Source organism: Cupressus sempervirens, chromosome 7 (assembly GCF_028749045.1).
Source record: "Cupressus sempervirens isolate cs-2001-9-10 chromosome 7, ASM2874904v1, whole genome shotgun sequence".
Taxonomy (NCBI): domain Eukaryota; kingdom Viridiplantae; phylum Streptophyta; class Pinopsida; order Cupressales; family Cupressaceae; genus Cupressus; species Cupressus sempervirens.
Genome location: NC_143124.1, coordinates 835,453,563 through 835,464,284, shown reverse-complemented (window position 1 = coordinate 835,464,284; position 10,722 = coordinate 835,453,563).

Below are 10,722 nucleotides of genomic sequence, written 5' to 3'. Positions count from 1 at the left end.
TTGACAAGGCACTATGTCGCTACCAATAGGATTCTTGCAATTTTTGGTCACAACATAGTGACCACCTAGATATTATAAAAACTAGTAATGAAAGATGTGGCCTATTCCAATTAGTTCCCTTTTTGATACTTGACATTTTTGACATTAGTCACACTGCCAAAAATTTCAAAATAAATGAAAACTCGGTGTCCACTTTTTGCTTCGTGTCATCATCTCTCTATTTCACGATGGTCACCATGTGACATAGGCTAAAATCCTTGCAATTTCTTATGCGACATGATGACCATCATAGATCTAGAAGAGAATTGATGGTAGAAATGACTTTGGGAAAAAAAAAAACCAAAAAGAAAGAACTTAAACAGTCTCTTGAAAGAATATACCATTTTCAAAAATGATTCACCTACTAAAGCTCTATTCAAAATAGAAGTACATGACCTAACAAGTCTACTTAGGGTGAAATTTTTTTATTTTAATAGGGTTCTAACTAGGGTTAGTAAACTTTGTAAAAGGTGAAACCCTAACTTGCAAGATTCATACCCATCTATCTGATTTTCAAAGCCTATTTTGTGGAAAAATTTTGTATTATGGAAAAGAAAGACATCACCAAGAACTATATGAACTCTAGAAGAATTGAAGATGAAAAGAAAGTCAAGGTTGATAACATCAAAAATTAGATGAGATAGTAGTGGATTATCAAATATTTTGAGAATGCAAGTCCAAGATATGAAGCACATGTCACTCAAGAATTGGATGACTCAAACATTTTTACTTAATATCTCACAAGGATAACTGGAATTAAGATTATGAAGCTAGACATCCTACATTAGTTCTAGTTAAGCTAGAAGGAAAGATCCATATTAGCATTCATGACACAAAAGGGATCACTAATTATCTAAGGAAATTATGGACCTTACCGAGCTAGGTCAGGTTTCAAGACCCTTTTGAGCAAGGTCAAGAGTACCTAAGTTGTTGTTTGGACAATGAGTTAGGAATGACTCTACTGAGCAATTAATTCAAGCTGAGTGGAAGATAGTCTATCAACAACCAAGTGAACATACCCATCATTTATGGTGATTGGAAGGTGAAATTTGTTTAAAAAGGAGAAATAAAATTCATTTGTTACTGTGAATTTCAAAAAGATTATGCAAAGAGTGATTTTAGTGCATCCAAAAAATCCATGTGAATTATTGTTGAAATTTTCTATGTTTTCACAAAGCCTACTGAGTGATGACATCCTCTAATAGTAAGACCAAGAAGGGGTCTATGATGTTAGTTCAAGGATTTGAAATGAAAGCACCAAATTTCAAATTGAATTTGGCTATTATGGAAACTCTTGATCCCACCAGAGCCCAATCATAGATTCCATCTAAGGAACTTCTTGTTAATGATATCTGCTCACATTTTTGTTCTTGGATTCAAGATATAGGAACCCTGGAAATGGATAAAAGTTTGGAAAATTTGTGTATGAATAGTGTGTTACAACCCAAGTATTAGCACCTAGAAACCAAGTGTTCAATCCACATTCCTCACATCCCCTGAGAATTTTAGGAATAATGGATAAGTTTTATCCTTAGATGTGGACATAACAAGCAGTTATGGTTTGAGCAGCCTATATTGATAAAAAGAGAAAAAGATTCATCAGATCAAAAGGCTTCCAATGTTGCCCAAGGAAAAAACCACCAAAACCCTAACTAAGGTGGAACTAGAGAAGAAACCCCTTATAAAATGGGATGGAAGGGGTATTGAGAATAGTTGTGTTACTAATATGGAGCTAAATTTTGGAAGTCATGTAATTGCACACAAGATATAAAGCTCTAGTTGAGTCAATAGTGTATCATGTGAAGCAATGGATCTCACTTTCAAAGAGGTGAAGAACAACATGTCTTTCAACCTTATCAAGTTGATGTTGAACAAATTCAATTAAACATGGAAAGCATCACGTCATCAAAGAATAACCCTTGTCAGTTAAATTCACTTTTAACCTATTTATTTTTCTTTGTGCAAATGGTTTTCCCCTCAAAATGTATAGTTGTATGGAGAAAAGATTTGTTTGTTCTTTATCAAATAAATGAGTATATAGAAAAGATGGGATAAAATTATGTCAGTAAAATGGACAATTATTTTGATTGCTTCAAAGAAAAGATGAATAACATATTTGCAATCCCTAAGAAACTTATAGAAGACTACAAGGATGATATTTGTTTTATGGTAGATTGTGACAAAGTTTATATAAAAGCAATCAAACTAAGAATCATATGGGGTCAAGGCTCTAGGTTATGAGGTCAATATTGATGAAACCAGGGACATTATTGATGCATTGTGGAATGAACTAGTGGATCCAAAGGCTACATATTTTTCTACATATGATGAAGCTAAGGATAGAATAGAACTAGAAATAAAACTTAATTAGGTAGTCAACAAAGGGAAGAGAAAAATAGCCAAACTGAAACAAACTAGTTCTACTCTCCTATTGACATAAAGTAAAGGAGATGATATAATTGATGATGATGTAGAAGATGAAGAAAAATTAGAAGAAGAGGAGCTAGTCAAGAAGAAAGGTAAGGTTATCGTAACCAAACCTAGAAAGTCATCTACTATAGTTTTTACAAGAAGAGCATCTAGAAAGAAACTAAAATTGGGTGAAGAAGTGGGAGTTGTGATTTTGAAATGGCCTCCACCCACATTTCAAGAGAAATTGAAAGAAATTGATTCTAGAGCTAGCACAGAAAATTTTAATTCATTGAAATATGAAACTAGAAATGAAGAAGAAAAGAAGAAAGTTGAAGACATGGTTGTGTCTAAACTAGGTAAATGGAAATATTCACCAGACCAACTTTACAATAGATTCCTAATGAATTAGTGGAAAAAATTAAGCCAAGATGGGAACATGCCAAAAAAATTTCCAAGGATATTTATGAGAAGAATTTAATGCAATTCATGTTAATTCTAAGTGACAAGGAAGTAAAGTAGTCCATCAAGCAAAATGAAGAAAAACTTACTTTGAAATTCAACACCTACTTGATACTAGTCAATGACATTAAACATGTTGTAAGGAATACAACTAACACATGGAATTATATATACAAACTTCATAAGAAAAGTGATTTTTTTATTCATGTTAGTGATAAGGATGATGATGGTGAAGATGACAAGGATGAAGAAGAAAATGATGATGAAGAAGAAACAAATGATGAGAATAAAGATGATGATGAACAAGAACAAGAAACTGTGAGCAGAATTGCCCTAAAATTTAGAGCATTAAGGAGACTGATCCTAAGAATATTGCAGTAGTGATTATAGAATCACTTCATCGCTCTCTAAGAAAAGCTTTGAAGCCATCTAGCTTAGAGAAAGCTACTACCAATTTGGTTGTGACAAACCTAGAAAATCCAAGCACTCAACATATCTTTTCACCTATTTAGCTTAGTACTTCATTGAATGAAGTGAGCCAAACTTCATCTACCAAGTAGTTAGTACTTCCTCCCTCATCAATTTTTATTACTCAATAGCAAGGTATTTCTTCAATTAGTTCTATATCTACTTTTTTTTACTAGTCCTTCCATTTCCACAATTGTTACTATTCAGAGCATGCAAATAATAAGTACAAAGATTGTTGAGACAAGTCTCAACCAAGTAAAAAAGTTTCTAGCAAAGGAAAAGATAAGGAAGAAGACATTGATCTTGGTGATTAAATAGTTATTCATAACTAGGATATCTCTACTTTGAATCCTAATCAAATGCATATAGTAGGTGAGATACTATAGAAGAAAGCTAAGGAACAAAGGCGTAGAGAAGAAAGGAACAAAGAATTTCAAGTGCTAGAAGATGCAAAGAACATTCTTGTAGATGCACTTTGCACTAAGTTTGACACTTCTCAACCTATTTTGGCTCAGTTAGCAGAAGTGGTCCAAAAATTCAATGAATATTTGAATGGACAAGAGAAATTGTTGCAAAGAGCAGAGAAGAATTTTGAAAACAAAGTATTGGAGCTAGTAGCATAAAAGATTGTAATATACCAAGTAGACTTGTCTACTTTTCTTAGCTTATTGGAAACCTTAGCCAACAATGTCACTTCTATATTTTATAAACTTTGTGATACATCCATCTTCACATAGGAAATCAAAGATAAACTCTCCAAGATAGACAAAGATCTAACAAAAAGTACACATGGTTAGTTGTCACTCGATCCAAGATATAGTTTTGTTCACTATACAAATATTAGAATTCTGATTGATATGCAAGAAGAATTACTGAGGGAAGAAAATAGAATAAGGCCTACACTTGTAGACATACAAGGCATGATTCTTCCAAACATGGGTACATTGTAGAAACATATTACACATGAAAAAACTTTCATCCATGATAACAACTTCTCCCTAGCTAATCACATGATGGAATTATCAATAGAAGTTCAAATTGCATTACTTCCAAGCAAGTTGTTGCATGAAAATTGGGACAAGATAATATCACTAATTTTAAAGGTACATTCTAACTTCTTGTCACATTTTGGCATAATTGTATAGAATATACCTTTTGCGTTTATGTCAAAAAGGTGGAAGAAGATGTATATAACATGAAAAGTATATTGTAAAGGGGAGAGGATGTGTTATAAAAGAGGAGAAGATGAAAAGATGCATATAATATGTAAAGTATATTGTATATATATGTATAGGGGAGCATCATGATATTATACACATACATGCACAAATATTTAGATAAACATCTCTTACAAAAGTAATTTTGAAAAATCTCAAAACTAGAGCATCTTACCAAGTTGAGGACAAAAGATGGAGACTAATGAGTATTTTCAACTTTTTGAGAATTCAATTTTTATTGATAATTATTTTTGTCACTAATGCCAAATGGGGAGATTGTTGACATTACAATCAAGTTTGTTTAATAGTGACACACACACTTATTTAGATAGTAAGTAGATACAAAGCTTATTGTATAGTTAGTAGTATTAACGAAGTACTTTGGGCTCTAGACCAAGTTCTACAGTTGCTACCGAATTCAAGAAAAAATATTCAATATGCACCAAGAAACATCTACCAGGTTGGCGATTATCAATGTAAACTAAGCTTCATTGTGTTTACTGAGTTTCTCAGTGGAAATTGAGTTCTCCAATTCTTACTAAGTTTGTTTCTTCAATAATGTCAATCTAGTGTTGACCAAACTATGTAGTGTCAACCAAGTGATTTAGTTTATATCGAGCTTGAAGTGATAGTGTTAACTGAGCTATGCAGTGTGAATCAAGTGATTCAATTCATATGATGAGTTTCATATTATTCATTAAGTCACTAGTGTAGATTGAGTTCAGATTATTTGGACATGATTAGTATGAGTCAAGCTTCTACATCTACTTAGTGTATGATGATGCCAAGTGTTGACAATGGTTTTCAAGCATCAAAACCTTCCCAAGTTTGTCTTCAAAACCTAAGTATCTGTAGGGCCAACTTTGTGTATTTTGGTGAAACTTGTACTGTAGCCGACTTTGTTGAATTGTATGACATCCAAATATACTAATGAAGGAATGTAATATTAAGAAGACACTAAGAGTATAAAGGGTGAAGTAAAAGGCTACAATAGTATAAGAAGAAGCAAATATTTATCTATCACAATAAGTTGATCATTACACTCAAAGTGTATCTTATTTAGCAAATCAGGTTGCAAATTAGAGATCAGCCACTAGTTCATCCTAACAGGTGGAATAGTTAAATCCTTTCACAAGATAGACTTAATAATACTTTGTAAATCTCTTTACTGAATGCATACTTCACTATATGTTTGTAAATTATTTTGCAAGGTGGATCTAGCAGTCCTTTTTGCTCCTAACAAGGTAGATCATGAAAAGTGATCATTGTAAGCCTTAACATGCAACCTTTATACTACAGTACTAAAGCTTGTGGGTGTCATCCCCACCCCAATTTTACTTTCTATTTGGAAGGTTTCTAGGTCACCATATTGTGTGTTAAAGTGTTATGAATGTTTTAATACTTTTGGTTTTTCATGTATGCAATTAGATCAAAAAACACATGAATGATTAATTGTTGAAAGAGAAGAAGTTTTATTGGTTACTAATTCACCCCTCCCCTCTCAAGTAACCTAGCCTACCTTATATTTCCAACACCTCGCTCATTTGAAATAAGCAACATTCCAACATTTGGCATGTGAGGCCTCACCCTGATCCATCATACCCACATCTGATACATTTTATGTTGACACATTATGCCTTTCTCTATTTGGCACATTATTGATGGGCTAACCATTAGTATATTATTTTATGTCATGTGATGTTTTATTTTTTAAAAATTCTTAGTTAGGTTATGTGATGTTTTATGTCTAGACATGCATTACAATGATGTAATTTAGTCAATTATTGAGAATTATGAATATGTCAATACTTTAATTATGAAATTTTTAATGTTAAATATACATGAAAAAATGAGAAAGGTTATCTAAATAAATTTTTTAATTTTTTGATCAAACGTGATAATGCAAATATATATATATATATATATATATATATATATATATGATTTTCTCGAAAAACTGATATTTGAATTGAGTGTGGAGGATAATTCATCATGGAATTTATTAGAGAATTGAGAATTGACCCTATCTAAAATTTGTGAAACCAAGGTCAGGTCTATGAAGATGTAAGGTTCCTCCTGACATGTACTTATTAAATATGATTTTCTCTATTAAATCTATTGTAGGAGATTTGAATGGATATGAAAAAATGTTTTATGTTGTGAATGCCCTAATGAAATTGAGATTAGTTGATACATCCATGTTTTAATACTCAGTGATTAGAGAACTACTACATTATCTCGATTGTTAAACATTAAAATTTCACTAACAATGATATGAGGCATTTTCACCTGATGATAAGGGTATTGATTTTGGTACCTCAGTGATTAGGTTTTATGCTTTCAGATAGTTTATTATTCTTTAATTGGTGATGTTTATGATGTTAGGTACATGCATGCCTAACGATGATTATTGTAGTATTTTAATTTAAATTAATGAATAAGTTATGTTATATTGAATATGTGTTTGCTAATGATTAAATCTAAGTAGAAATGAATTAAACAATTATTTATATCAAAAATTCATGTTTTGATTTATGTAACTATCTAGATAAGTTTTGAATATATGTATGTGATTTTCTTCAGCTACTGATGTGTGCAGTGAGTGTGCAGGATATTTTAGCCAGGAAAATTGAATGGATAAATGAAACTAAACCTTATGTACCATTGTGGAAACTAAGGTTGAATCTAGTGAAAGATGCAGACCCCATTGTTTGTATTTTATTTTTGTTGTGAAATGAATGAATGTATCATTTTGTAATCTTTAAGTGTTAATGTTTTGTAACAGTGATTTTTCAGTGTTGCTTAACACTCATAAATTGCATATACATTACAACATGATAGTTAGGGTAAACTGAGTAACCTAAAGATCTAAGTTGGACTAGGTTAGTGACCTTTTTGCTAATCAATTAGTAATTGAGGTTAGTTACCCTAATTAGGATTAGTGAGTAACCTGCATTTTGTAGGTTGTTAGAAGTCTTAAAAAGAATTACTAGTTTTTGATAGGTCCCCAATTAATCCTAAAGGCCTAAAATCATGAAATCTAAGTATCCAAGGGGTATGGGTATGAGTTGGGGGCATTTTCCACCACCCTAGCCCCTTTTGTTGACTTTTATGATCACTCAAAAAACCCATTTTTGCTTTATTGCGAAAATTGATTGATTTCATCATGGGTTGGATAACTTTAACTCCACCTTGAGGTTAGCCTTGGGTCTAATTGAGTTAGAAGCCTCTAGAACTTTAGGCAAGTGAGGGAGTTATTGCTTTTGGAGTAGTTGAGTTTAGGATCTTATTTAGAGGCAATTTTGAGAGGATTTTGAGTGTTCACCCAACCTCTAGTTTTAGAGTGGAAATCAAGATTGAAGGAGAAGGAGAAGGAAAAGGAAGAGAGTGCTCTTCTCAAAATTGTTCATTTGCCATAACTTGATTTTGAAGGTAGGAATACTTCACCTCATTTTGTTTTAGTTGTATTTCATGTTTCAGTTTTATTGCATATGTATGTTCATATGTGTGTTGAGTATGTTGGGAGGGATTGAAATTGGTTTTCTTAAATGTGTTCCTTTGTTTATTTTCTTTGAATTTCAAAGGGTTGAATGGGTGTATTGGAATTACTCACCCTTCGATAGGGAAAAATTAGCCATGTATAGGGGAAGGTCTTTAGTTGGACTCTGAAAGTGTAGAGTCTCTTCTTAAGATGAGAAAAGGGAGAGAGGGTAGGGTGTTATGGGCCCCTACTCGTCAACACAAACTATGTATGAATTTTGGAATGTAAGAATGGAAGAATGGAAATTCTTGAGTTTTAGTTCCAAAAGGGCACCTGTTATGGTATTGTGTCTTACGTCTCCTGATGGAAAAATCCACCTTATCCCTAGTATAGTTCAATGTTGAACCTATTGTGAAAACTTGGGATGGGAGTGAATGTCTAATTTTGTCTTCATGTTATGATTGGTTGTCTCTTGGTTAGTTTTTGTTCTCTCCATGATCACCGTAATATATTGCAAAATTCATAATGGATCCCTTGTTAAGGGCCAGCAAGGAAATTTGGAATTTTATTGGATTTCAAATTGTTGGGAGTTTTTCTCTTGGGATAATATCCTATGTAAAAATATTACATTTAAACTTATTGTTGAAGTGGCAACAATATCAGGTTTTCTTACTGTTCTTTTCTAATGGAGCCTTTGGATCAAGTGGTCAAGAAAAATAAAACGTTTGAGTAATATCCTTGCTTATGAAATTTTCATATTTTCAATTATATGTATGTGTGTATCGAAAATGAGATAAAATGATGTTTCTCTTACTATGGTAATCTTATGTTTTTGAAATTTTACTTATTTGATTAAGGTTGATTAGGTAAAAATGATGATATCTAATTTTGCATTTTAAAATAAAAATATGATAAAGAATATTCATTGGTTGAATTGTATCTCATTTAGTTATTTTCATGAGTATTAGGAAGTTAAAATGTTCAACTCGAATATTCATGTTTTACATTTAATCCTAAAATAAACTTAGAAAAAAAATATAGGACACAAAAAAGAAAATTCCTCTTGGAAAATTATACAAGTTAGCAAATTTCCACACTTAGAAAAAAAAAGCATCCTATAAGTAAAAAATTGTCTGGATTATGTATGAGGAAAGAAAAAAATTAAATCCCTTGAGATAACAAGGAATATTCTTTTATGATTCCTTTTTAAAATCATTTTTTTTAATCAAATAAATCATAGACATTAGATAAACAAAGAAAGAAAATTATATTTTCAAAATATTTCAACTTTATAACATATCTATTTCTGCTCTATCTTAACTTACCAAAAAAAAAATTTAAACCATAAATGATTACCCCCTCTTGCTTGCTAGGCATTGGTAACAGTTGAAAAAGCTTTGTATTAAATGTTGACATGACACTTGTTTTGGACCAAAGAAAAAGATGGACGGATTTATGAGGAGGAGGTTGTTTATTGAAAAGTTTGCATATTTTTTTAAAACTCTTCCTTGCCTTTCTTTCCTTGCTTGGCGTGCATCCTTGGGCTACATTTTTTTTAAAGTCTCTATGCCTATGTGGGATGAGTGGGGAGGTTAGTGTAGGCTTTGTATAGGTTATTTGTTAGGTAAGTTAGTAAATTAGTATGATTATAGTGGTGTAGTATTTTTTTTTTTTAGATTTGTTTTTATTAAAGTTGTGGTTTGGTTAGTTAGGATTTGGTGTTAATAGAGAGGTAGTTAGATTTTAGTTTAGTAAAGTTTTGTTTAATATTAAATAAAGTTTCAAATTGTAGTTTAGTTTTATTATTTTAAGATTAGTAGTTTTTTTTTTTTAAGTGTAGTTTTATTATTAGTTAGTTTTAATTTTGTTAATAATTTTAATTAATATGTTTTTTTTTCTAATATTAGTAGTTCTTAATACTGTTAATTGTTTAAAGTCTTGTGTTTAAATGTAGTTAGTATATTAAAGTTTTGGTTAGTTGTTATTCTATTGTTTTTGTTTGAATAATTTAATGTTAGATTATTGCTAGAAACGTTAGTATTATTATCGGTTTAAATTTTATGTCAAGAATAAGTTAATTATTTTATTTAATCCATTGAAAAAGTAATTTAGATTTATTATATTAAGTGATCATATTGTTTTAAATTGTAAGTCGGTATTATTTTTATTGTTAAACAAAAAAAATGTTAGAGTAAAGTTTAAATGAAGTATATTTATGTGTATGTTAGTTGAGACTTTTATTTTAATAGTTCTATGGTTTTTAATATTTCAAAATAATTAGACCCATATTCATTTAAATTTTTATTGAAATAATTTTAATATATAGTTGTAGTTTAGTGTTAGTCTCTAATTAAGTGGTATTTAGTATAAGTTAATATTGGAAATTATTTTAAGTGTTAATTAGGAAAGCAATTGACTTATAATTGCTTTAATGACTAAATAATTTAGTCTTAGAATTGATTTAATATTGTATAGGAATTAGAAAAGTTAGTTTCCATTATTGGTATAATATGTTGTTTAAATTAAGTTATTTGATTTATTTGATTTTTTTAAAGAAATAATTTAGAATCATTGTGTTAGTAATAATTTAGAATTATTCTTAAATTGAAAGGTAGTGTTATTATGATTTCGATTAGTACAAGTTAT